General features: G+C 42.3%; 1 protein-coding gene across 1 annotated transcript in view; it reads right to left on the bottom strand.

Moving 5' to 3' along the window:
• The window catches only part of LOC124613799 (cilia- and flagella-associated protein 157), a 114,620-nt gene that overhangs the window by 25,096 nt on the left and 64,348 nt on the right, over positions 1–25,176 (bottom strand). The gene's annotated exons all lie outside the window — the stretch shown is intronic.

Below are 25,176 nucleotides of genomic sequence, written 5' to 3'. Positions count from 1 at the left end.
TCCTCTATTATATCCTTTCCCGTTGGAATGTTACTCCAGGGAGATACTAAATGTTCACTCTAAGAAGACTCTTAAGCTTGGTGACTGACAGCAGAAGCTGTGTCAATAGAAGTTGACTGATCATGGTTGTACCAATAGTGTTCATAATGCAGCCAACTTATCAACTTTAGCTAGCAGATGCTACTGAGTTAAGTGCATCTATGTACTTGTAAATGAAAGCAGATGCAACATAAAAATAGAAATATCATAGAAATATTATACTGCTTCAAGGTGAATGTTAAGCGGTTTTGATATATTCAATGAAGACACTTGAGGGAATATGGAATAGTTGTAGGTAAACAACTAGAATTCTCTCAGATACAGATTTATTCACACTTAGCTTCTACACAGATACAAGTCCGGAGGCTAACTGCCGTTAGCGTCCAACATCCTGCTCAAAGCCCTCTCCTCAAAGATAGCACACTTACGCACATAACAAATATCGATATTTATGGCACTCTACGCCACATAGCCCCCCCCCCCCCCCCCCAGGCACAGTATGGAGTACGTCCCTGTGAATGGGGGGGGGGGGGGGGGGTGAGAAGTTAGGAAGGTAACACACAGTTCTTCTGCGTCAGGCGGAAGCGGTCGACTGGTAGGAGACCGGGGGGTGAAACCCGGTACGTCGACGGTGAAGTCAGCAAGCGACGCCGGCGGCTGAAGACGACGTCCCGTCCTGGAGTGGAGGTGTAGCACTTCGTCAGCCGGCAGGCGGAGAATCACCTTGCCAGAAGGCCTAACAAAGGCACGCAAATTGCCACATGCAGCACTTCTGCTCAATTTAAAGCGGCGCACCACACGAGATTCTGCACTTCCTCCCTCAATATTGTCACACGCGAGTACCACACACACCGTATTGCCATCTACGACAACAGATAATTTATGTATGTCATCAGGGTGCACATGTGTTGTGAATTCTTCGATGGCACCTGTACGAGCAATGGTAGGGAGGCAGGGAGGTGTGGGAAAGCCATGGCAGGGAGAAGAATCTGCTAAGAGGGGAGTGGCAGGTGCACTGGACTGCACAGGAGACAATCTCGGGCGATCAGCTGACAGACGAGGGAGCGTGACCGAAGGCAATGAGGAGCCAGTGTGGATTGAATGGCGTGACAAAGAGCTGTCACACGAAGATGGTAACACAATGGTAGAATCCGAGTGGTTGGCAGTTCGACTGCGAGGGCTGTGGGGAGTGAAGCCCCGAAAAGATTGGCCACTCGAATTAGATGAACGCAGAGAGGGAGCAGTGCTCGGCAGAGAAGCACGCTGTGGAGAATCAATACCCGAATGCATGATGTGGGTAGATGGATGGCCGCTCAAAGCAGGAGTGGGAGAAATAGGGGCAGAATCAGGGAGGTTCACCTGAGGCTCAATGAAAGCTGGTTTCACTCGGTTGAGTGAGACCTTGATTACAGAGTCTTTTATGAGGAGATCCATTTTATTCTCAGAGCGTTTGATGACCTTGTAAGGACCTGTGTAGGGCGACTGAAGCGGGGCTTTGACTGAGTCGTCTCTGAGAAACACGTACTCACAAGAGTCTTGCGTGCGCGGTACATACATGCGCGGAGGTGTATGAGCAGCCGGAGGTGGCGGCTGAAATTTGCTGCAGTGCAAGCACACCCGCTCGAGAAGTGAAGGGAGTTCAGAGGGCCATGGAAGTGGGGTCAGAGTGACTAATTCTCCAGGCAAAACTAGAGGTTGGCCATACACAAACTCGGCTACGGAACCCTTGAGGTCTTCCTTGAAAATCGCACGAAGGCCAAGAAGCACGAAGGGCAGTGCCTCTGTCCATAGTGAGTCATGGCAACGCAGGGCAGACGTTAAGGTGTGATGCCATCGCTCGACAAGCCCATTGCTTTGGGGGTGGTATGCAGAAGTATGAATTTTGACGATACCACACATTTTACATAAGTCAGAGAAAACTGAAGGCTCGAATTGTCGCCCCTGGTCAGTGGTGAGGTAAAAAGGTGAGCCAAATCTAGAGATCCACGAATCTAAGAATGCTCGACTTACTGTCTCAGAGGTAATGTTCGGAATAGGCACAGCCTCAGCCCACCGAGTCATCCTGTCAATGGCTGTAAACAAGAAACGGAAACCCTTGGAGGGGGGCAAAGGGCCTACGAGGTCGACATGAACATGGAGAAACCAGCCTGGCGGTTGGGCAAAACAGCCAAGGGGTGGAGAAGTGTGCCTGGAAACTTTGTTCTGTTGACACACCATGCATGCCCTTGCCCAAGTCTGACAGTCATGGCGCATGTCTCTCCAGACAAACCGTTCAGCTACCAGACGGGTGGAAGCTTTGACACCGGGGTGTGCTAATGTGTGTAGTTTGTCACAGACCTGGCGTTGAAGGGGCTTAGGAATGAATGGCCGCAATGTACCAGTCGATTCATCACACCAACTAAGTCAGATATGCCAGGGAAAGTAGAGCGTACCGGTTGGAGACACGAGCTGTGGTCTGAAATTAACTGCATGGTATCGGGGTCTGCCGATTGCAGCCGAGGTAGGTCCGTTAAGTCAATTAAGGTTGTGACAGCACCAACACGCGAGAGAAAATCAGCGACCACATTGTCTGCTCCTCGGATGTAGCGAATGTCATTTGTAAATTGCAAGATGTAATCGATGTGACGAAAGCGTTGTGGGGGCGGATCAGCCGCAGGATTTTTTATGGCAGGAACCAACGGCTTGTGATAAGTGAGCACATAGAAATCTCGTCCCTCAACATCAGTTCTGAAGTGTCTTATGGCCTCGTAAACTGCAAGTAATTCTCTGTCGAATGCTGAGTATTTCTTCTGCGTGTTGTTTAGCTTTTTTGAGAAAAATTGCAGGGGGGTCATAACATCATCGTATGTCTGACTCAGTACTGCGCCGATAGCATTGTCACTAGCGTCAGTAGTGATAAATATTGTGGCGTCTGCCCGTGGGTGAGCAATAGTGACAGCGGAGGCCAACAGCTGTTTTGAGTTCATTAAATGCCTTGTCCATGTCTGGTGTCCATAGTACCTGGCGGGTGCCAGAAGTTTGTGGGCCAGCGAGAGCATCTGTGAGAGGAGCCTGCCCCGCAGAAGCAGCTGGCAAATGTTTCCGGTAATAATTAACTGTTCCGATGAACCTGAGTAATTCCCTATAGGTCTGAGGGCGTAGCATCTCGAGAACAGGCTTGATCTTGTCCTGTTGTGGTGTCAGACCGTCCGATGACACAACATAACATAGGAATGTGACGGATGACTGGTGCAATTGAGTCTTTTTATTGTTCAGTTCAATACCAGCGGCTGCTAAAATATCTGTCACGACTTGAACACGCTCCTCACTCTGTTCCAAAGTAGAAGCAAAAACCAATATGTCGTCCATGTATACGAAACAAAAGTCTAGATGGGATAAAGTTTGATTGATGAAACACTGCCACGTTTGGTGAGCGTTTTTCAACCCAAACGGCATAAATTTGTATTGGAACAGCCCGAAGGGAGTGGTTATGGCAGTCTTTTCAATATCCTCCAGAGCCATAGGAATCTGATGAAATGCGTGCTTACAGTCCAAAACAGAGAAGTACTTTGCACCTGCGAGCACATGATTGAAGTCTGCAATGTGTGGGACCGGACATTTATCAATGATGGTGCGGGCATTTAAACCCCTATAGTCTCCGACCATACGCCAAGTACCGTCTTTCTTTTGGTCAAACAGGATAGGACTAGGCCAGCAACCGGAAGAAGGTTCAATTATTCCTTTTTGTAACAGATCGTCCAATTGTTCTTTTGCTATTTTCATAAATTCCGGCTTGAGGCGGCATGGGCGTTGCGATATGGGCGGCCCATCGGTTAGACGTAACCGATGAACTGTGCCATTAGTGACTACTGCAATACGTGGCGCGGCACGACAGTCAGATGTCCGTGAAGCGGAGCAGGCAGTGGCGGACAGGCCAAGCTGTGGCGCTGAGGGCACGGAAGTACAGGTGTGCCACCCGCTTGTGGGCTGCGTAAAGGCCGCACACGTGTTAACATGGGCGAGGTTGGTACACTGGTTCTTGGTAGCGGGCCGTGCCGCTAAGAGCGCTGTAGGCATGAGTGGGCGTGGCCGAACAGCAGATGGCCGTAGTTCATTGCCACGAGCTTGGCAAGTTAATTTTACATTCGGAACGCAAGGAGCATGAGCACTCGGGCATACCTTATCATTACAAAAGGGGGTGCTGACACAGTTTACAGAGTTCACAACATTGTTGTTAACGTGCGCGGGCACGGGAACACCCGATTGGCATGGACTGACCTTGTCTGAAGCCGACGAGTTGTCTGCTTGTAGTGCCGCGAGGCGTTGTTATGTGGAGGCCAACTCGTGGTGTATGTCGCGGAGATGCAGCAGCATTTCCGTACATTCCATCCGCAACTTCAAAGACTTGGCGCACTCCACTAGCCACTTGTTTGTCCAAGATTGCAGCTCCAAGGATAGGTTTACACACTTCTTAGCACAGCACACATGTTTGGTGTTAGCCGAACTGTCACTCGGCGAAGCGAAAGGAATATGTTTGTTAAGGGGGGGGGGGGGGGGGGGGTAAAACACAGTATTTTGCACAAAATCTAGTGACAACTGATAGTGCTTGAGGAAATCAATTCCGAGAATAGGTTCTTCAATTGTTGACACTAGAAACGTCCACTCCAGCTTGCACTCGGGCGAAAGTTTCACTGTATACAAAGTGGACCCGAACACTGTAGGGTAGACAAGTTCACTGCACGAAGTACTGTTTTGTGTGGTTGCACTTTATTGGTTGCTAGGCGAACCAGCAGCAAAGAGATGTCTGCGCCAGTGTCTACCAGAAAACATACACCTGATCGTAAATCGCGAACATAGACTCGACCACACTTACTGTTATTGTCCGAAACGGAGTGCAACGTAGGATGGTGCCCGTTGTTTACATCGCAGGAGGTGGCACCGTAGCCTACCTGCGGTTGGAGTTTGGGTAAGAACACGGTGACTGGCATTTGCGAGCTTGCTCCCCAAATCTTGCGTGGAAGAAACAGTAAGGTTGGGCGGGCCTGTGCTCCTGTGGGTAGTTGCTAGGTGACGGAGTATGTGCCCCAGAGTCTTCCACAGAGGCCGATGCACTGTCGTTGCGGGGAGTTGAAGGTGCAGGCAGGGCGGCTAGTTTAACAAACTTGTTATTAGCAGCACCAGACAAGGGCGTGGCGTCAGAAAGCATCTTAGTGCGGTCACGTCCAGAATGCAGTGCATGGAGCTCACGTTGCCTGGCGGAGCATGCTCTGTCGGCGGCGCGTAAACGTTCATTTACTGGCCTATCTTCATACGCAGAGATTGCAGTCTGGACAGGCAAAGGCAGCTTTTCAGTCCGGATTTCTGCGAGCGTGTCATCAGGCATAGCTTGCTCATCGACGAGAAGACGGATGCACCGCCACAGCTGGGACGGAGACCTGTCACCAAGACGCTCTTCGTAGATGAGCTGTCGCACATTTTCTCTCCTGGTCTTAGAGACGCGCTCCAGTATCGTCCGTTTTGCCACAGCATACTACCCTGCTAGGGGGGGTGCTTTGACCAGATCGTAAATTAAATTGACGCGGTCGTGAAGATGGTTCATGAGGCAGGCGAAGCGTGCGTTGTCGTCCAAAGCACAGACATTGAATGTTTGCTCATCCAGGTTAAACCAGAACTCCGGGTGAGTGGGTTTGAAGTCTGGTAATTTTGGCAGATTCGGCACTGCAGTCACTGCGGAGGTGCACCTATTACTTCGGACGGAAGTAGAGCATGCAGAAGATTGCGAGTCCGAATTATTGGCTTCCCGTAATGCGGGAATCGCGAAATTCACTTGACGCTGGGGTGGCGGCTGAGAAGCGACGGACGCTCGAACGGTGTGAGGATCGTCGTCAAAATGTGCATTCTCATTGACGTGGTAGCTGAGAGAAGCCACAAGTGCTTAAGTACGCCGGTGAATGTCCGTTATGCACACGGTATTCACTCAACTGTGAGTGGTGGGGCTGGTTGTAGATGTTGGAGTAATTACTGTCCAGCACAGAATTGTTGACTTGATTAGAAGCAACACAAGGATCCCACACACGTCCACTAGGATGCACACTCGGTGTGATATTTGCTGTTTGGCGAGCATTGAACACCTGTTGACTAGCCGGCGAGGAAGGATACACACGTGGTGGGTACTGATTCGAGTTTGAATTTACTACTGGATTTTCCAAAGTACCAAAACCTCGCTCGACGCTATGAACTGTATTGAATTGTGTGTTCAACACAGGAGTAGGAATGTTCCAACCAACGCTCTGTGGAGAACACGTGGGAAGGTCCAGGCTAACAAAGCCAGAGTCCACGACCATTGGCGGTTGGAAGAAACTGGCGGCACTTGATGAATTCCACTGCATGTTCTGGCTGAAGGATTCTGAAGATTCTTGCGGCATGTCCACTACGACGGCAGGAGTGCTGGAGAGATGTTGCTGGAATCCGGGCGGCGGTGAATGCTGAAAGGCCATTGTCTGGAGCTGAACAAAGGCCCTCGCGATCGCGGAGAAACCCGACGCGATAGGCACGTAAATAACCTTCGGGCGGTAACTTGGATGCGTATTACACAAAAACGGGGTCACCAGTGAGGGAATATGGAATAGTTGTAGGTAAACAACTAGAATTCTCTCAGATACAGATTTATTCACACTTAGCTTCTACACAGATACAAGTCCGGAGGCTAACTGCCGTTAGCGTCCAACATCCTGCTCAAAGGCCTCTCCTCAAAGATAGCACACTTACGCACAGAACAAATATCGATATTTATGGCGCTCTACGCCACACACTCTTTGCACACAATACTGAATGCCAAAGATGGTAGTATTGGAAACAAGTGAGTATTGGTCCAAGGTCATATGCCATCTCCTAACTTCTATCAAAGCAGCAACTTGCATCAGCCACTGTGCCAAGAGTGTTCTTAGAGTGAACAATTAACAAGCATAATAACGTTAGAGGATTTTACAAAGTAGTAGAAAGGCGACATCAGACTGAAACTGGGAGCTTCTGGCATAGCACGTTCCCATCTGCTATGTCCTTTTAGTCCCATAAATAACTATTTCTCTGCTAATTTATATTATATTATATATGTTGACATTTAACACTACATAAAAATCTCAAGATCCTATTTATACTTGATTTCACTTACAGTTTATTATTCAGATGCTCATTTGATTGTTCTGATTGCATCTGTGTAATTAGTTTTAATTAAAGCACTGTTAATTAAAAGTTACAGTTAATTAAAATTAGCACTACAGTTTGCTACGTGCAAAAACCTATGAGCCAACAGCATAATTCCATACAGTACCTACAGCATTCAGAAGGTAAGCATTCCAACTTCCTTGTGAAGTACTGTAAATTACCTTAAACTAATTATCTTCTGAAATAATTATACTTCAAATTCCTAAGTTGCTCCACTTTCCATCACAGTTTTTGTCAGAACCACTGTTAGATTCTGAACTTTGACTACATATTTTTGCCACCTTAATTTTTCTCTAAAATTTGACAGCATTGATCAATTAACTCACTAATTCTTAATTTCAAGCTACTGGCTCTTAATTTGCAATATGATGTTGACACATATAGACAAGGGGATTCACAGTGTGTAAGGATAATAGTTCCACACATTTTTCTAATTTTTGACTAGCAACCTTTCGTATAATTAAAACTCACATAAGTTCTTTTAGTTCATCAAAAACAGTAAGTTCCAACCTAGCCAAACTTTAAAGCATTGTGTAGGTTTCAAAATAACAGTTTGTTTTTACACCTGTCTATATGTAGTTGGCCACCATCCAAAATAAGCATCCACAGTTCGCAGGTATATGAGCAACATCTATATCAACGAAAATAATCAATGTTTGAAGACATAATGTAATTAAATAGATAAGAAATCTACCTACCAAGTGACAGAGGAGAATATACATACAAAAGGTATTACGTATGCAAGCTTTTGCAGCCAGTTGCTTCTCCTTCTGGCTGAAGGTTTGAAGGGGAAGGAAGAGGGGTGAAGGAAAAGGTATGGTGAGGTTTAGGATGTTTTAGCAGTAATCTCTGTCTTTCATATTACCCTATCTTCCATCTTTAAGCTCTCAGGTCTTTAAATCTCATCTAGTACAGTTCCTGACAATGTCTCTCCTGCTCATCCCATCTGGTGAGTCTTCCTTGATGCGAGGTTCTGGGTGACTTTTCCGATCTCTACCTCTTTTCCTAAACCTCACCAGTCTGCTTCCTTCATGCCTCTTCCTTCCTCAACCCTTCTGCCAGAAGAAGGAGCACTGGCTGTGAAAGCTTGTATAAATAATATCTCTTATATGTGTGTTTTCCTGCTGCCACTTGGTAGGCAGATTTTTTCAGCCCTATTACATTATGAGTAACATCTATGTCAGATGTGCTCTTGTTGTTTACTCATACCACAATTATGAACATTCTGTACACAAAAAATATGTGCACCAACAATCACAAAACTCATGAACTTCAGTAGGTAGAATACTAATGAGTTATTTCTGTTATCTAAAAAAAATGAAAAGTTTGACTAATCTGTGTTGTGACGAACAAATATTGCGTAATGTTATTGTCATCAAAACCAATGATTGTTGAACTCTATGAAACTCATCATAGGATTGCTTAATTGAACTACCAATGCCAGACAGTGTTATTGTGGACTGTGACTATTTCTTATAAATGTTTATTTCGTGCCATGATAGAACACTTAAAATTGTGGATGGTGACTATTTTGTATAAATGTTTATTTTGTGCCGCGATACAACAATTAATTTCAGCACTGCAATTGCGGGGGTGATTTTGGACAGTTGTGCTAATACTTTTTCATAGTGTAAAAACTGGTTATATGTCACATGGAATATGCAAGCCTTTGTCAAACAATTATTCATACAACTGCTTTGGACACAAGTATGTTTGCATGATGTGTCACCCAATGGATACACAAAGGATATGACTGATCAACAACTTGTCTGTCACGATCAGCCAGCCATCACTGTTGACAATTTGTGAACTCACATACAAACTGTGCAGAGAAGATTCTAAAGAAATGTATCCCACCCTTCTTATATTCCATGCCATAACATTGAGAGACTCTGGCTACACATGGAGGTTTTATATTACAACTTTAGGATCATGTGGTCCACCCCAATAGCTGAACCGTCAGCACGTTGGAATGCCAAGCACGGGGGCCTGGGTTTGATTCGTGGTTGGGTAGGGAGATTTTCTCCCCTCAGGGACTGGGTGTTGTGCTGTCCTCATCATCATTTCATCACCATTGTCAATGTGGAAGTCGCCCAATGTGGCGTCGCACTCAATAAGACTTGCACTTGGCGGTCGAACTTCCTGACTGGGAACTCCCGGCCACTGACGCCATACGCTCATTTCCATTTCCAGGATCACGTGAAATTCTGCAATCACCATTTTTGCATTTTCATGCAATTAAACCTTATAGTGCACTTCCACATCAGCCATGGACCTTGCCACTGGTGGGGAGGCTTGCGTGCCTTAGCCATACAGATAGCTGTAATATAGGTGCAACCACAATTGAGGGGTACCTGTTGAGAGACCAGACAAATGTGTGGTTCCTGAAGAGTGGCAGCAGTCTTTTCGGTATCTGCAGGGGCAACAATCTGGATGAGTGACTGGTCTGGTGTTGTAACATCAACCAAAATGGCCTTGCTGTGCTGGTACTACAAAAGACTGAGAGCAAGGGGAAATTACAGCCATAATTTTTCTTCAGTGCATGTAGCTCGACTGTGTGATTAAATGATGATGGCGTCCACTTGGATAAAATATTCTGGAGGTAAAATAGTCCCACAATCAGATCTCTGGTTGGGGACTACTCAGGAAGATGTTATCAGGAGAAACAAAACTGGCGTTCTACGGATCGGAGCATGGATTGTCAGATCCATTGATCAGGCAGGTAGGTTAGAAAATTAAAAAAGTGAAATGCACAGGTTAAAGCTAGATATAGTGGGAGTTATGAAGTTTGGTGGCAGGAGGAACAAGACTTCTGGTCAGGTAAATACAGGGTTATATATACAAAATCAAGTACGGGTAATACAGGAATAGGCTTAATAATTCATAAGAAAACAAGAACACAGATAACCTACTATGAACAGCATATTGAATGATTCATTATAGCCAAGACAGACATAAAGCCCACAATAACCACAGTAGTACAAGTTTATATGCCAACTAGCTCTGCAGATGATGAAGAGATTGAAGAAATGTATAGTGAGGAAAAAGAAATTATTTATATAGTTAAGGGAAATGAAAATTTAATAGTCACAGGGGACTGGAATTCAACAGTAGGGAAAGGAAGAGAAGGAAAAATAGGAGGTGAATATGGACTGGGGAAAAGAAACGAAAGAGAAAACCTCCTGCAGAATTTTGCACAGAGCATAATTTAGTCATCACTGACACTTGTTTTAAAAATCATAAAAAAAGGATGTATATGTGGAGACACTGGGAGGTTTCAGATTCATAATGTAATGATAGGACACATATTTCAGAACCAGATTTTAAATTGTAAGACATTTCCAGGGGCAGATGTGGACTTGGGTCACAATTTGTTGGTTATAAACTGTAGATTATAGCTGCTGAAATTACAAAAAGGTAGGAATTCAAGGGTAGGGGGCTTGGATAAACTGAAAGAACCAGAGATTGTTGAGAGTTCCAGATGGAGCATTAGGGAAAGATTGACAAGAACAGGAGAAAGGAATACAAGATGAATGGGTAGCTTTGAGAGAGGAAATAGTGAAGGCAGTTGAGGATCAAGTAGGTAAAAAGATGAGGTCTAGTAGAAATCTGTGGGTGGACAACCCAAGAGATATTGAATTTAATAGATGAAAGAGAAAATATAAAACGCAATAAATGAAGCAAGCAAAAGAGAGTACAAATGTCTAAAAAAATGAGACTGACAGGAAGTGAAAAATGGCTAAGCAGGAATAGCTAGAGGGCAAATGCAAAGATTTAGAGGCATATATCACAAGGGGAAAAATAGATACCACCTACAAGAAAATTACAGAGAACCACCTGTATGAATGCCAAGAGCTCAGATGGAAAACTACAGTGGAACTTGGATTTTACATACTCCAATTTTATATTTTTTTGCGATTCTACAACATAAATTTGCAGCTCCTGTGAAAAATCCATAATATCAATGCTAAAAATTCCATGATTTTACATTTCTTCCTTGTAAGGTTTACCTCAGTTCTAAGTTTGTGCTCAATATCTGCCTTGACTTTGTCCTGTTTCCTTTCTATTGACATTTGATGTGATTGAATGAGTTTAAGTGGCACAAAAGACAGATGGTTGGCACCATGGGGATGGTTGACACTATGGGTGGTGGTGGAGTTAAGGAAATATTCTAGGCCATTATGGAGAGAGGAGACAGATGAAATGCTGATGTAATCCACAATCAGTGTTGCCAACACAACTTGCAACATTTAGCTTCATCACACAATCATGATACAACTACTGTTAGGTTGTAGCGGTAATGGAAAAATAAGACAGTCGATGTGAAGCATTCTGGACTGAGCCAATACATGACCAAAGGACCCAGCCAACACCTTTTCTTGTACCACTTATAACTCAGTCTCATCTTTTGCTTGTATTTCCAATGTACCGTATTCAGCAACAATATAAATTGTCAACCATTTAAATTCAGACACTGAATCTCAAGGAATATGCTTGGTCATAATCAAGGAAACATCACCCATTTCCAGCTAGTGAACTGTTATTGGCTGGCGACTTTTAAGTCACCCAATGGCCAGTGTAACCACCACCCCACACTGACACATGTAAAATGTTCTCTCCTACTGGGTGTGTGGAGAGGGGGAGTGGTCCTTCAATGTTTGGAGTGCAGGATGGTCTGAAAGCATTATGCAAAATGCTGAAAATATACTTTTCATACATATGATGTGCTATGACAGAGGTGTCACATGGAAATAGAACATGGGTTTTACTATAGCACAATTTAAAGACTTTCATGTTCAAATCTGACATGACACAGTTGCAACAACTATATACACTACTCATGTATATACTTTGAACCACACACACCACACACTGCAGATCATAAATATGGGCAGCAGTGATAAGTGGACATGAACTGAAACCACAGCACCTGAGCTTTCTTTAAAATGTACATTTTACACAATGTACAGAAATTCACTGATCTGACATTTAATAAGTTTGTAACGTCAACTAGGGAAGTAAACTATTTTTTTCATGTGTCTGTTTCTCTCATCCAACCTAAATAACACATTAATGGTGGTGAGCATAAGAAATGTGGCTCATAAGGAAAGCATTAAACAATAACAGGAATGGGGACAAAGTTTATCATTAACTAGATGTTCGCATTTATGCTTATGGTTTAACCACTTAGCTGCTGTGATTTTTTTGGTTTAATTCAACATGTTCATCAATTTTTGCTTTTTTTCTGGGCAAGCACAGGGGACAATCTCTCAAAAATGCGCATTTTCAACATATAATTTGTGGTCATAGCATGTCAGAAAATATCTCGATTACCTTGTACCCAGGTACCAATTTAAATTTTTTAATGAGTTTTTACTTGCTGTTACACATGTGATTTTGTAAGAACAAATGAAATTCATTACCACAAATTATTGTGTAAACATTATATTGTATGTTTAATTTCATTCACTTAGGCAGATTTTGTACAAATTATTGGAGAGGACTGTGATTTTTAATCATATATGTCAATTACAAATATTTTTGCTCATATTCTGGGGCGTTTTAACATTTTCCTCGATCCTGCATTTTCCTCAATTTTGTGTTTTTTAAGTCTGGACCACACGAAAATGTAAAACAGGGGTTTCATTGTAGTCCAAACCAAAAAAGAGAAAGCTGAAAGATGGGAGCAGTATGTAGAGGGTCTATACAAGGGAGATGTAATTGAGGGCAATATTATAGGAAGAGGACAATGATGAAGATGAAATGGGAGATAAGAGAGTGCTTGAGGAATTTGACAAAGCACTGAAAGGCCTAAGTCAAAACAAGGCTCCAGGAGTAGATAACATTCTGTTAGAACTACTGATAGCCTTGGGAAAGCCAGCCACAACAAAACTCTTCCATCTGGTGAACCAGATGTATGAGACAGGCAAAATACCTCAGACTTCAAGAAGAATATAATAATTCCAATTCCAAAGAAAGCAGGTGCTGATAGTGTGAATATTACTGAACTAACAGCTTGACAAGTCATGGTTGCAAAATGCTAACATAAATTCTTTATTGAAGAATGGAAAAACTGGTAGAAGCTGGCCTCAGGAAAGATCAGTCTGATTTTGAAGAAATGAAGGGATACATGAGGCAGTACTGACTCTAAGACTGCTCATAGAAGATAGGTTAAAGAAAGACAAACCTACATTTACAGCATTTGTAGACTTAGAGAAAGCTTTTGACGATGTTGACTGGAATACGCTCTTTGAAATTATGAGAGTGGCAAGGGTGAAATACAGGGAACGAAGTGCTATTTACAATTTGTACATAAACCAGATGGCAGTTGTAAGAGTTGAGAAGCATAAAAGGGAAGCAGTGATTGAGAAGGAAGTGAGACAGGTTTGTAGCCTATCCCTGATGCTATGCAGTAACTGAAACAAAAGCAGAATTTTGAGTAGGAATTAAAGACCAAGGAGAAGAAATAAAAACTTTGAGGTTTGCTGGTGACATTGTAACTCTGTCATAGACAGCAAAGGCCTTGGAAGAGCAGTTGAATGGAATGGACAGTGTCTTGAAAGGAGAACATAAGATGAACATCAAAGAAAGCAAAAAGAGAGTAATGGAATGTAGTCAGATTAAATCAGGTGATGCTGAGGGAATTAGGTTTGCTATTTGGGCAGCAAAATAACTGATGATGATCAGAGTAGAGAGGATACAAAATGTAGATTGGCAATGGTAAGAAAAGCATTTCTGAAGAAGAGAAATTTGTTAACATTGATTATTAATTTACCGTATTTTATGGACTATAAGACACTACAGACTATAAGATACACTCTGACTTTTAAGCAGTTTTTAAATAAATAAAATTTGTACCATTTATATCATTAGATTGGAAAACAAATTCTTAGTTTATAAAACCAAATTGACCTTTAAAATTCCTGAAAATTGTCATCTTCTAATTTTGGCCATTTTGCATTCAGTCATCTATTTGCACATTTAGTCTTCCTCATTTTGCTCAGGTCTCCTTTACTACCCCATCAGTCAAAAATGGTTTTTTCTGTTTGTGGAGGCCCGAAATGCTGCTCAGCTGTTCCGTTTCCATGTTCTTCTGCACATGCTATTACTTTCAATTTATAGCTTGTATTATATGAATACCTTTTATTTTTTACGATTACAAAATTATCTACTAACAAAAATATTGTACCGTTACTGGTAACACAAATCACTTTCCACTCAAGTTCACTGGCACCATAGACTGCAATGATGCATCATAGGCTAGACAGTGTCCTGGGTTTGTGATGGAGGGGCAGCAGGGAGACAGTGAAAGCAAGCTTGTGAATCATCATGCTGCTGCTGCCAGTCGAATCCAATGTTGTCAGATAGAGGTAGTTTCCCCATCGAATACATGGACATTTTTAAGACTGGTGGGAATGTTAAATCAAACTCTGGACATTTTTTTTATTAATTTTGAGTATATGATACACCAGAACTTTGGAGACAATTTTTCGGAGAAAAAAGTGCGTCTTATAGTCTGTAAAATATGGTAGACAGGTAAGTCACAAAACTAATGAGGTGATGCTGAATAGAGTTGGGGAGAAAAGAAATTTGTGGCACAACCTGAGTAAAAGAAGGGACTGGTTGGTAGGCTACATTCTGAGACATCAAGGGCTCACTAATCTAGTACTGGAGGGAAATGTGGGGGTAAAAATTGTAGAGGGAGACAACGAGATGAATACACTAAGCAGATTCATAAGGATGTGGGTTGCAGCAATTATTCGGAGGTGAAGAGGCTTGCACAGCACAGAGTAGCATGGAGAGCTGCATCAAACCAGTCTTCAGACTGAAGGCCATAACAACAGTTCATTTCAAGCATGTGTATCTTCCTTTGGCCTTTAACATTTACAGGCATTAATGTACAAAAAGAAAGGCAAACAATAATACAAGACTATATTTCTGTAACTTAATTAAAAATTGCAGCAGCACCAATGTGGTTTAAGTTTCAGCCAATTTTGTGCACACACACACACACACACACACACACACACACACACACACACACACACACACAACATATGAAAGTAGAAATCACTATTCTAGCCTTTGTAACTGTTCATTTTTTCTCCAGGAGGAAAATGGTACAGGCAGTGAAGGTTAGAAAGGTGGAGTAGGTACCTCAGTCCTCAGGCTGAGAATGACCAACCTATCATGAGGATATTATGAGACAAAGATGAAGGGTGAGGTGTGAGAGACAATATTAGTTCAAAGATAATACATTCATAATCACTGTGAAAGCTTTAATCCAGATATGGCAAAGGACAGAGTGAGAAGTAAAATGAATACAACAATTAAAAACTCGGACAAAAGCACAAGATGAGATGGGAAAGAAACCAAAGGGAGAGAGGGAGAGAGGAAAACAAGAAGACATGAAAAATATAAAAAGTGTTAAGAGTAAATCATTGTGTAAATTAATTCCCATCTCTGTAGTTTAGGGAAACTATTACCACGCAGGACAGTCCCCTGTGGCCCATATGGTGTACAAGAAACCCAGTCCCTTAAGTTATGCTGTACAACATGCCCAGTAACTGGATACTGGGTATTGCTATGATGGAAAGTACATATGCCAGAGAGAGACTAACGAATAGTATAAAAAGGGCAGTGTTTCATTCTTTCTTATAGCTGATGCACATAGTGTTGGAGGTAAAGATCGTCTCTGCTGTGTATTGTTAGAGGAATTGAATATTGTCTTAGAGAAGACCATGCATCTACATCTATACTCTGCAGATCACTGCCAAGTGTGTGGAAGAGGGTACATCTCATTGTACCAGTCATTAAAGCCTTTGCTCATTCCAGTCATGTATGGAGTTTGGAAAGAATGACTGCTTAAATATCTCTGTGGAAGTTGTAATTAGTCTAAACTTGTCTTTGCAGTCTCTATGGGAGTCATACTTAGGGGGTTGTGGTGTATTCCTAAATTCATCATTGAAAGTTTGTTCTAGAAACTTTCTAAGTACACTTTTACTAGATAGTTTGGGTCTATCTTCAAGTGTCTATCAATTCAGTTCTTTCATTCTTTCATCATCTTCATGACATTCCCTCATGGGTCAAACAAACCTGAGACCAGTCATACTGGCCTTCTTTGTATCTGATCAATATACCCTAAAATAGGACTATATTTGGTATGGATCCAACACATCTAAGCAATATTCTGAAATGGGATGCACAGATGTTTTGTATGCAATCTCCTTTGCAGACTGACTGCATTTCTCTCATATTCTACCATTAAACTGCAGTCTGCTACATGCTTTGCTTATAACTAAGTTATCATTCCATTTCATATTCCTACAAATTGTTACTGTCAAGTATTTGTATTCCAACTGTGGCTCACTGATAGTGTGGCCATAGGATAAAGTGAATTGTCAATTTTCGCAACACTTCAAAATCTTACCGAGGTCTGACTATAAACATTCTCACACTATGCTTCATTATAGATAACTGCATCATGTATGAAAAGTCTACTATCAATATTGTCTGCAAGGTCATTAATATGTAACATGATCAGCAGTGTGCCAACACACTTCCCTGGGACTCACCTGAAGTTACTTCTACATCTGTCAATGATTCTCTGACCAAGATAACATGCTGCATCCTTCCCATCAAGAACTTCTCAATCTAGTCACCAAACTTGCTTAACAGCCCATATGAATATACTTATAATCAAATAACTAGCATATCATTCTAAGTCAAATGCCTTTTGGAAGTCAAGAAGTACTGTACTTTGTACCTATCTGACTGCATTGATCCTTAGCTTTCAGGATCTCATGTGAGAAAAACGTGAGTTATGTTTCACATGATTGATGTCTTTGGAATCTGTGCTGATTGCCTCTGACATCATTCTGTTTGAGATATCTCATTACATTTGAGCTCAGAATGTGTTCTAAGATTCTAAAACAAATTGATGTCAGTGATATTGGATGGTAGTTCTGTAGGTCATTTCTGCTGATCTAGTAAGTGGGTGTGACCTGTGCTTTCTTCCAACCACTGGGAACAGTTTTTTGTTCAAGAGGTCTTCAGTACATTATGGATAAAACAGGTGCCACTCACCTGCAAATCTGGTATAGAATCTGATGGGGAATCCCTCAGGCCCTGGTGGTTTGTTCAATATTAATGACTTCAACTGTTTCTCAACATCACTGACACAAATATCTATTTCATTCATCTTTGCAGCAGTATGAGAATTAAATTAGGACACTACTTCTGGAATTTCCTTTGTGGAGGAACATTTGAAAACAGGTGTAAGCGTTTCTGCTTTAGCTTTGGTACTCTCAGTTTCAGTATCTGTCTTGTCCATGAGTGTTTGGTCACTAACTTTGGTGCCACTAACAGGCTTCACATTTGATCAGAATGTCATTGGGTTTTGTGAAAGATTTTTGATAATGTTCTGCCACCACACCCATTGAAGGCTACATGCATTGCCTTCTTGACAGCTAAATCATTTCATTCAGCATCTCTGTATCTATAGCCCTTTGATTTGTTTTACACCTGTCATGCAGCAGTTTTGTTTCTTCAGAAGTTTCTTTACAGTGACTGCATATTGTGGAGGGTCCCTTACATCAAAAACTATTCTGCTTGGTCTCTATCTATTTAGTTCATAATCAACTATTCTTTGCTCCAGACTGAACGCTGAAAGGCATAATCAGTCTTAAACGATGATGATGATGATCATCATCATCAACTATTCTTTTAAACATGAGCCATAGTTTCTCTACATGCTCCTGTCCTAAGATGAAAGTTTCACATTCCTCAGTGAGATATGACATTTCATTTGCTACATGTACAAGACTCACACGTTCATGGGTATTGCAAAGCTGGAAGTAATGTTTGAATTGATATTAGGCAACAGTGTTCATTGATATTTGGGCAATGTTTGGATTTTTTTATATTCAGCCATGCAAGTCACACAGGAATGCACTATTGTATACTGCTAAAAGTGATGCCCCATCTTTATTGAACTGTAATTCAATTGATTGTAATTTATTGTTTGCCTTTGTAACCAGATGAATTGTATGTCTGAGATCAACTACACATATCTTTTCCTGATATCTAACTGGAACTGCATTCAATTTATTGACAAGTATTTTAAATCATTCCAGTTATGGAAGTGAAATGTAATTGATTTTTGAGTCCATGTGATTTGGTATATGGCGACGGGTCGAATGACGTAGTTAACTGTTACGATGCATCTTTTCATTTAAAAACAAGGTAAGGGAATCACAATTATATTTCTATGGAGACAATGATAGTGGTAAGGTCTTTTTTTACTGAAAAAGTATTTTTACAGAAGCAAGAGTTGCTTATGCCTTACTGTAGTGTATTTGGATTTGGTGGCTGCAGTCGCAAAGTACACTAAATGGTAACATCGCAAGTAGTTCTTCCACATCTGGGAGCATATTGTCAATGGATGGATAATTACAGTTAATTTTAAAAATAAGCCAGGAGTTGTGAATGATGTTCCTTCCTGATTCATCATGAATTACAATCATTTCAGTGTCACCGTCCTAAGGCAATCTATTCATCGGCCGTCTACAGAAATCCTTCCTAAACACCCAGAATCCTAAACCCCTCACCTGGTTCAGGTTCATTGATGACATCTTTGTGATCTGGATTGAGGGTGACGTCACCCTATCCACATTCCTCCAGAACCTCAACACCTTCTCCCCCATTCGCTTCATCTGTTCTTACTCGACCCAACAAGCCACATTTCTTAGAAGTTGACCTCCCCCTTAAAGATGCTACATCAGTAACTCTGTCCATATCAAATCTACTAACCACCAGCAATACCTCCATTTCAACAGCTGCCACTCGTTCTATGCCAAGAAGTCCCTTGCATATAGCCTAGCCACCCGTGGCTGTTACATCTGCAGTGGATCTTGGACCTACTGATAACAAACAGACCCGAACTTTTCGACTCTGTATGTACAGAACAGGGAATCAGTGATCATAAGGCCGTTGCAGCATCCCTGAATATGGAAGTTAGTAGGAATATAAAAAAAAGGGAGGAAGGTTTATCTGTTTAGCAAGAGTAATAGATGGCAGATTTCAGACTACCTAACAGATCAAAACGAAAATTTCTGTTGACACTGACAATGTTGAGTGTTTATGGAAAAAGTTCAAGGCAATCGTAAAATGCGTTTTAGACAGGTACGTGCCGAGTAAAACTGTGAGGGACGGGAAAAACCCACCGTGGTACAACAACAAAGTTAGGAAACTACTGCGAAAGCAAAGAGAGCTTCACTCTAAGTTTAAACGCAGCCAAAACCTCTCCGACAAACAGAAGCTAAACGATGTCAAAATGTAAGGAGGGCTATGCGTGAAGCGTTCAGTGAATTCGAAAGTAAAATTCTATGTACCGACTTGACAGAAAGTCCTAGGAAGTTCTGGTCTTACGTTAAATCAGTAAGTGGCTCGAAACAGCATATCCAGACACTCTGGGATGATGATGGCATTGAAACAGAGGATGACACGCGTAAAGCTGAAATACTAAACACCTTTTTCCAAAGCTGTTTCACAGAGGAAGACCGCACTGCAGTTCCTTCTCTAAATCCTCGCACAAACGAAAAAATGGCTGACATCGAAATAAGTGTCCAAGGAATAGAAAAGCAGCTGGAATCACTCAACAGAGGAAAGTCCACTGGACCTGATGGGATACCAATTCGATTCTACACAGAGTACGCAAAAGAACTTGCCCCCCTTCTAACAGCCGTGTACCGCAAGTCTCTAGAGGAATGGAAGGTTCCAAATGATTGGAAAAGAGCACAGGTAGTCCCAGTCTTCAAGAAGGGTCGTCGAGCAGATGTGCAAAACTATAGACCTATATCTCTGACGTCGATCTGTTGTAGAATTTTAGAACATGTATTTTGCTCGAGTATCATGTCGTTTTTGGAAACCCAGAATCTACCATGTAGGAATCAAAATGGATTCCAGAAACAGCGATCGTGTGAGACCCAACTCGCTTTATTTGTTCATGAGACCCAGAAAATATTAGATACAGGCTCCCAGGTAGATGCTATTTTTCTTGACTTCCGGAAGGCGTTCGATACAATTCCGCACTGTCGCCTGATAAACAAAGTAAGAGCCTACAGAATATCAGACCAGCTGTGTGGCTGGATTGAAGAGTTTTTAGCAAACAGAACACAGCATGTTGTTATCAATGGAGAGACGTCTACAGATGTTAAAGTAACCTCTGGTGTGCCACAGGGGAGTGTTCTGGGACCATTGCTTTTCACAATATATATAAATGACCTAGTAGATAGTGTCGGAAGTTCCATGCAGCTTTTCGCGGATGATGCTGTAGTATACAGAGAAGTTGCAGCATTAGGAAATTGTAGCGAAATGCAGGAAGATCTGCACCGGATAGGCACTTGGTGCAGGGAGTGCCAACTGACCCTTAACGTAGACAAATGTAATGTATTGCGAATACATAGAAAGAAGGATCCTTTATTGTATGATTATATGATAGCGGAACAAACACTGGTAGCAGTTACTTCTGTAAAATATCTGGGAGTATGCGTGCGGAACGATTTGAAGTGGAATGATCATATAAAATTAATTGTTGGTAAGGCGGGTACCAGGTTGAGATTCATTGGGAGAGTCCTTAGAAAATGTAGTCCATCAGCAAAGGAGGTGGCTTACAAAACACTCGTTTGACCTATACTTGAGTATTGCTCATCAGTGTGGGATCCGTACCAGATCGGGTTGGCAGAGGAGATAGAGAAGATCCAAAGAAGAGTGGCGCGTTTCGTCACAGGGTTATTTGGTAACCGTGATAGCGTTACGGAGATGTTTAACAAACTCAAGTGGCAGACTCTGCAAGAGAGGCGCTCTGCATCGCGGTGTAGCTTGCTCGCCAGGTTTCGAGAGGGTGTGTTTCTGGATGAGGTATTGAATATATTGCTTCCCCCTACTTATACCTCCCGAGGAGATCATGAATGTAAAATTAGAGAGATTACAGCGCGCACGGAGGCTTTCAGACAGTCATTCTTCCCGCGAACCATACGCGACTGGAACAGGAAAGGGAGGTAATGACAGTGGCACATAAAGTGCCCTCCGCCACACACCGTTCGGTGGCTTGCGGAGTATAAATGTAGATGTAGATGTAGATTAGTGGTCCCTCTCGAAATGCACCGATGTTTTTGACAAGGCCTTTCCAGACCATAATTATCCACCAAACTTTGTACAAAAACTGTGCCTTATCTTTGCAGTCACCCAACATGACCCAAAGTCTCACCATCTGGCCACAGAGGAGCATTCCCCTCGTAACTCAGTAACACCCAAGAATGGAGCAACTGAATTACATTCTCGACCATGGTTCTGATTATCTCAATCCACCGATGCTAACAATATATTCATCCATCCCTACAAAACCTCATGGCTCATATCCCTGTAATAGACCTAAATACAAGACCTGTCCCATACATCCTCCCACCACCACATACTTCAGTCTGGTCACAAACATCACCTATCACATCAAGGCAGGGCTACCTGTGAAACCAGTCATGCAATCTACAAGCTAAGCTGCAACCACGGTGCTGCATTCTATGTGGGCATGACAACCAACAAGCTGTCTGTCTGCATGAATGGCCACTGACAAACTGTGTCCAAGAAACAAGTGGACCACACTGTTTCTGAGCACGCCATCCAACACTACATTCGTCATTTCAGTGACTGCATCACAGCCTGTGCCATGTGGATCCTTTCCACCAACACTAGCTTTTCTGACTTGCACAGGTGGGAACCCTCCCTGCAACATATCCTATGTTCCCATAACCCTCCTGGCCTCAACCTTTGTCAGTCATTGTCCTCATCCATTTAGCCCCTTCCCTGTTACTATTCCAGCACTACACATCCCTCTATTCAACCAACACTTCTAGTTGTTTTATTTCACTCATTTTCTGTTATCCCCACCTGTCTCCCCCGCCTCCTTCTAACCTCCCAACTGCACCTAGCTGCCCTACCCTCTCTCCACCTCATCCCTGCAGACTCCCCCACCCCTACCCTGGTATCCCTCCACCTCCCCACCCCAGCCTCCTCCTTACCACCCCAGTTGCCTCTCTGGTTATGCGCTGCTGCTCCTCTTAATCTGGCTTCAGCTGCCAGAGACTGTGGTCATGTGTGTGTTGAGTTGTATTTGCATGATTGTGTGTGTGTGTGTGTGTGTGTGTGTGTGTGTGTGTGTGTGTGTGTGTGTGTGTGTGTGTGTGTCTATTTTTGACAAAGGCCTTGTTGGCTGAAAGCTTATTTTATGACAGTCTTCTTGTGCCTATCTGCAACTCAGCATTTCTGCTATATGGTGAGTAGCAACTATCCTTTTCATAATGATGAATCATTTTGATTTGTTCTTCATTAGAACAATCAATTCCATTCATCACTTTAACTACTGATAACTGTCAAAAATTCCTTGAATACCAAGAAACAGCACAAAGGAGTAATGAAGGCTGTCACATCACTGCATTTCATAGCACAGGCAGAAGATGAACACAGAACAACACTCATTACTAGTAGGTATTTTCAGCAGGAGAGCCTGCACTGAATGTCTACACACACAACACGATGCTGTACCCCAAGACAGAATGAACACAAATTCTGTAAAGAAGACACTTACAAACACTCTGTACCAGCTTTTACAGAAAAACAATCCCTTCCACCTATTTAGAGAACTGGAGTTCAGTAATGAGGAGGATGGCAATCTGATCTGTCAGTGTGAAATTTTTAGAGTCATCAAAAGGGAAAATAGAACTCTCAATGCATTGGGCAAGACTTCCCACCTGGAAGTGGATTGTCAGTAAAAATGTGGAAAGCACATGTGGAAACCTTAACATCAAAGGTTTGTTTCCAGACTGGTGACAACTAAAAATACACAGAGATAACATAAAGATCAAAAGTACCGAGTTTTGTACTAACTGAAAATAAGTCATCAAGATGTTCCACAATACAAAACTCTTCATTCACTAAACAGACAGCAAAATGCTGTAGCTGATGAAAAAAAGGTTCAGAATAATAGACAATGTAAGTCAACAGATCACGAATCATTAACATTATCAGCAAGATATCAGACTCACTTAGATATTAAGATATCTGTCACATCAAAGACATGAATAAGCAGTTTTTATGTCCTGAAGTAAAAAATGGAAAATTCCAATAAAACAATGAAATTAATTTCTTCAAAGTAAACAAAACCTGGACATTAACAGATTCTCCTAAAACTCAACAAGCCATTGATAATGGTTGGTATTATAAACTCAAATACTCTAATGGTGATATGACTTGACAATTCAAAGTAAGATTTGTAGCAGGGATCTCAAGCAAACTGTAAGAATAGATAGCATAAAACCTGAAGTTCAGTGACCAGGTTTGGGTCAGTATTGATTGTACTACCATTGCATATTCCAGAAACATATGTCTTGAGCAGCTTGGTGCTCAGACTTATTATATTAATGAAAATTTATCAGAAAGTATTCATATGAGTCAATAACAAGTTTTGAAGATGAAACTAAGCAATTGTGTAAATTGCACTGAATCTTTTTTGGCCTGAAACAAGCTTTTAGGTCCTAAAACCAACATTTTACTGTACATTTATATAAATTTTTACTCACCCAACAAGTGTAGACACATCTATGGTCACCCTACAGGATGCATTAATTTTGACTATACATGTTCATAGTGCCATGACAGCTGTTAATCATCCTGTTACAAATAATCTCCTATTAAGTGAAGTATGGGGAGAATATGATGTCACATCCAGAAATTTGGGTATTTAATTTGCCTGCAGGCAGAACATTTAGCAGGTGTTTCTACACATATCAAAAAAAGTTTTGCATCACCTTGGTTATGAGAGTTCTGGAACCTTTACAGAAAATTGGAATAGCGATCAACATAAACATCATTTCTGCCCTTTTTATTGCTCATGAAAACTACACATTGCATGTTGTACCACCATACAGCGAGACCTTCAGAGGTAGTGGTCCAGATTGCTGTACACACCGCTACCTCTAATACCCAGTAACACATCCTCTTTCATTGATGCATGCCTGTTTTCATTGTGGTATACTACCTACAAGTTCATCAAGGCACTGTTGGTCCAGACTGTCCCATTCCTCAACAGCGATTCGGCGAAGATCCCTCAGAGTGATTGGTGGGTCACAGCATCCATAAACAGCCCTTTTCAATTCATCCCAGGCATGTTCAATAGGGTTCATGTCCGGAAAACATGCTCTTCACTCTAGTCAAGCGATGCCGTTATCCTGAACGAAGTCATTCAAAAGATGTGCATGATGGGGGCACGAATTGTCATCCATGAAGATGAATGCCTCACCAATATGCTGCTGATATGGTTGCATTATCGGTCAGAGAACAGCATTCACGTATCGTACAGCCGTTACTGTGCCTTCAATGACCATTAGCGGCATACCTTGGCTCCACATAATGCCACCCCAAAACAGCAGGGAACCTCCACCTCGCTGTACTCGCTGGACAGTGTGTCTAAGCCGTTCAGCCGGACCAAGTTGCATCCAAACACATCTCCGACAATTGTCTAGTTGAAGGCATATGCGACACTCATTGGTGAAGAGAACATGACACCAGTCCTGAGCGGTCCATTCAGCATGTTGTTGGGCCCACCTGTACCATGCTGCATGATGTGGTGGTTGCAAAGATGGACCTTGCCATGGACATTGGGAGTGAAGTTGCACATCATGCAGACTATTGTACACAGTTTGAGTCATAACACGACATCCTGTGGCTGCACGAAAAGCATAATTCAACATGGTGGTGTTGCTGTCAGAGTTCCTCCGAGCCATAATCCACAGGTAGCGGTTATCCACTGTAGCAGTAGCCCTTGGATAGCCTGAATGAGGCATGTCATCGACAGTTCCTGTCTCTCTCTATCTCCTCCAT

The sequence above is a fragment of the Schistocerca americana genome, chromosome 4 (genome assembly GCF_021461395.2).
Source record: "Schistocerca americana isolate TAMUIC-IGC-003095 chromosome 4, iqSchAmer2.1, whole genome shotgun sequence".
In the NCBI taxonomy this organism is placed as follows: domain Eukaryota; kingdom Metazoa; phylum Arthropoda; class Insecta; order Orthoptera; family Acrididae; genus Schistocerca; species Schistocerca americana.
Note: the sequence above shows the minus strand (reverse complement) of the source record. Positions and strands in the feature narration are given on the sequence as shown.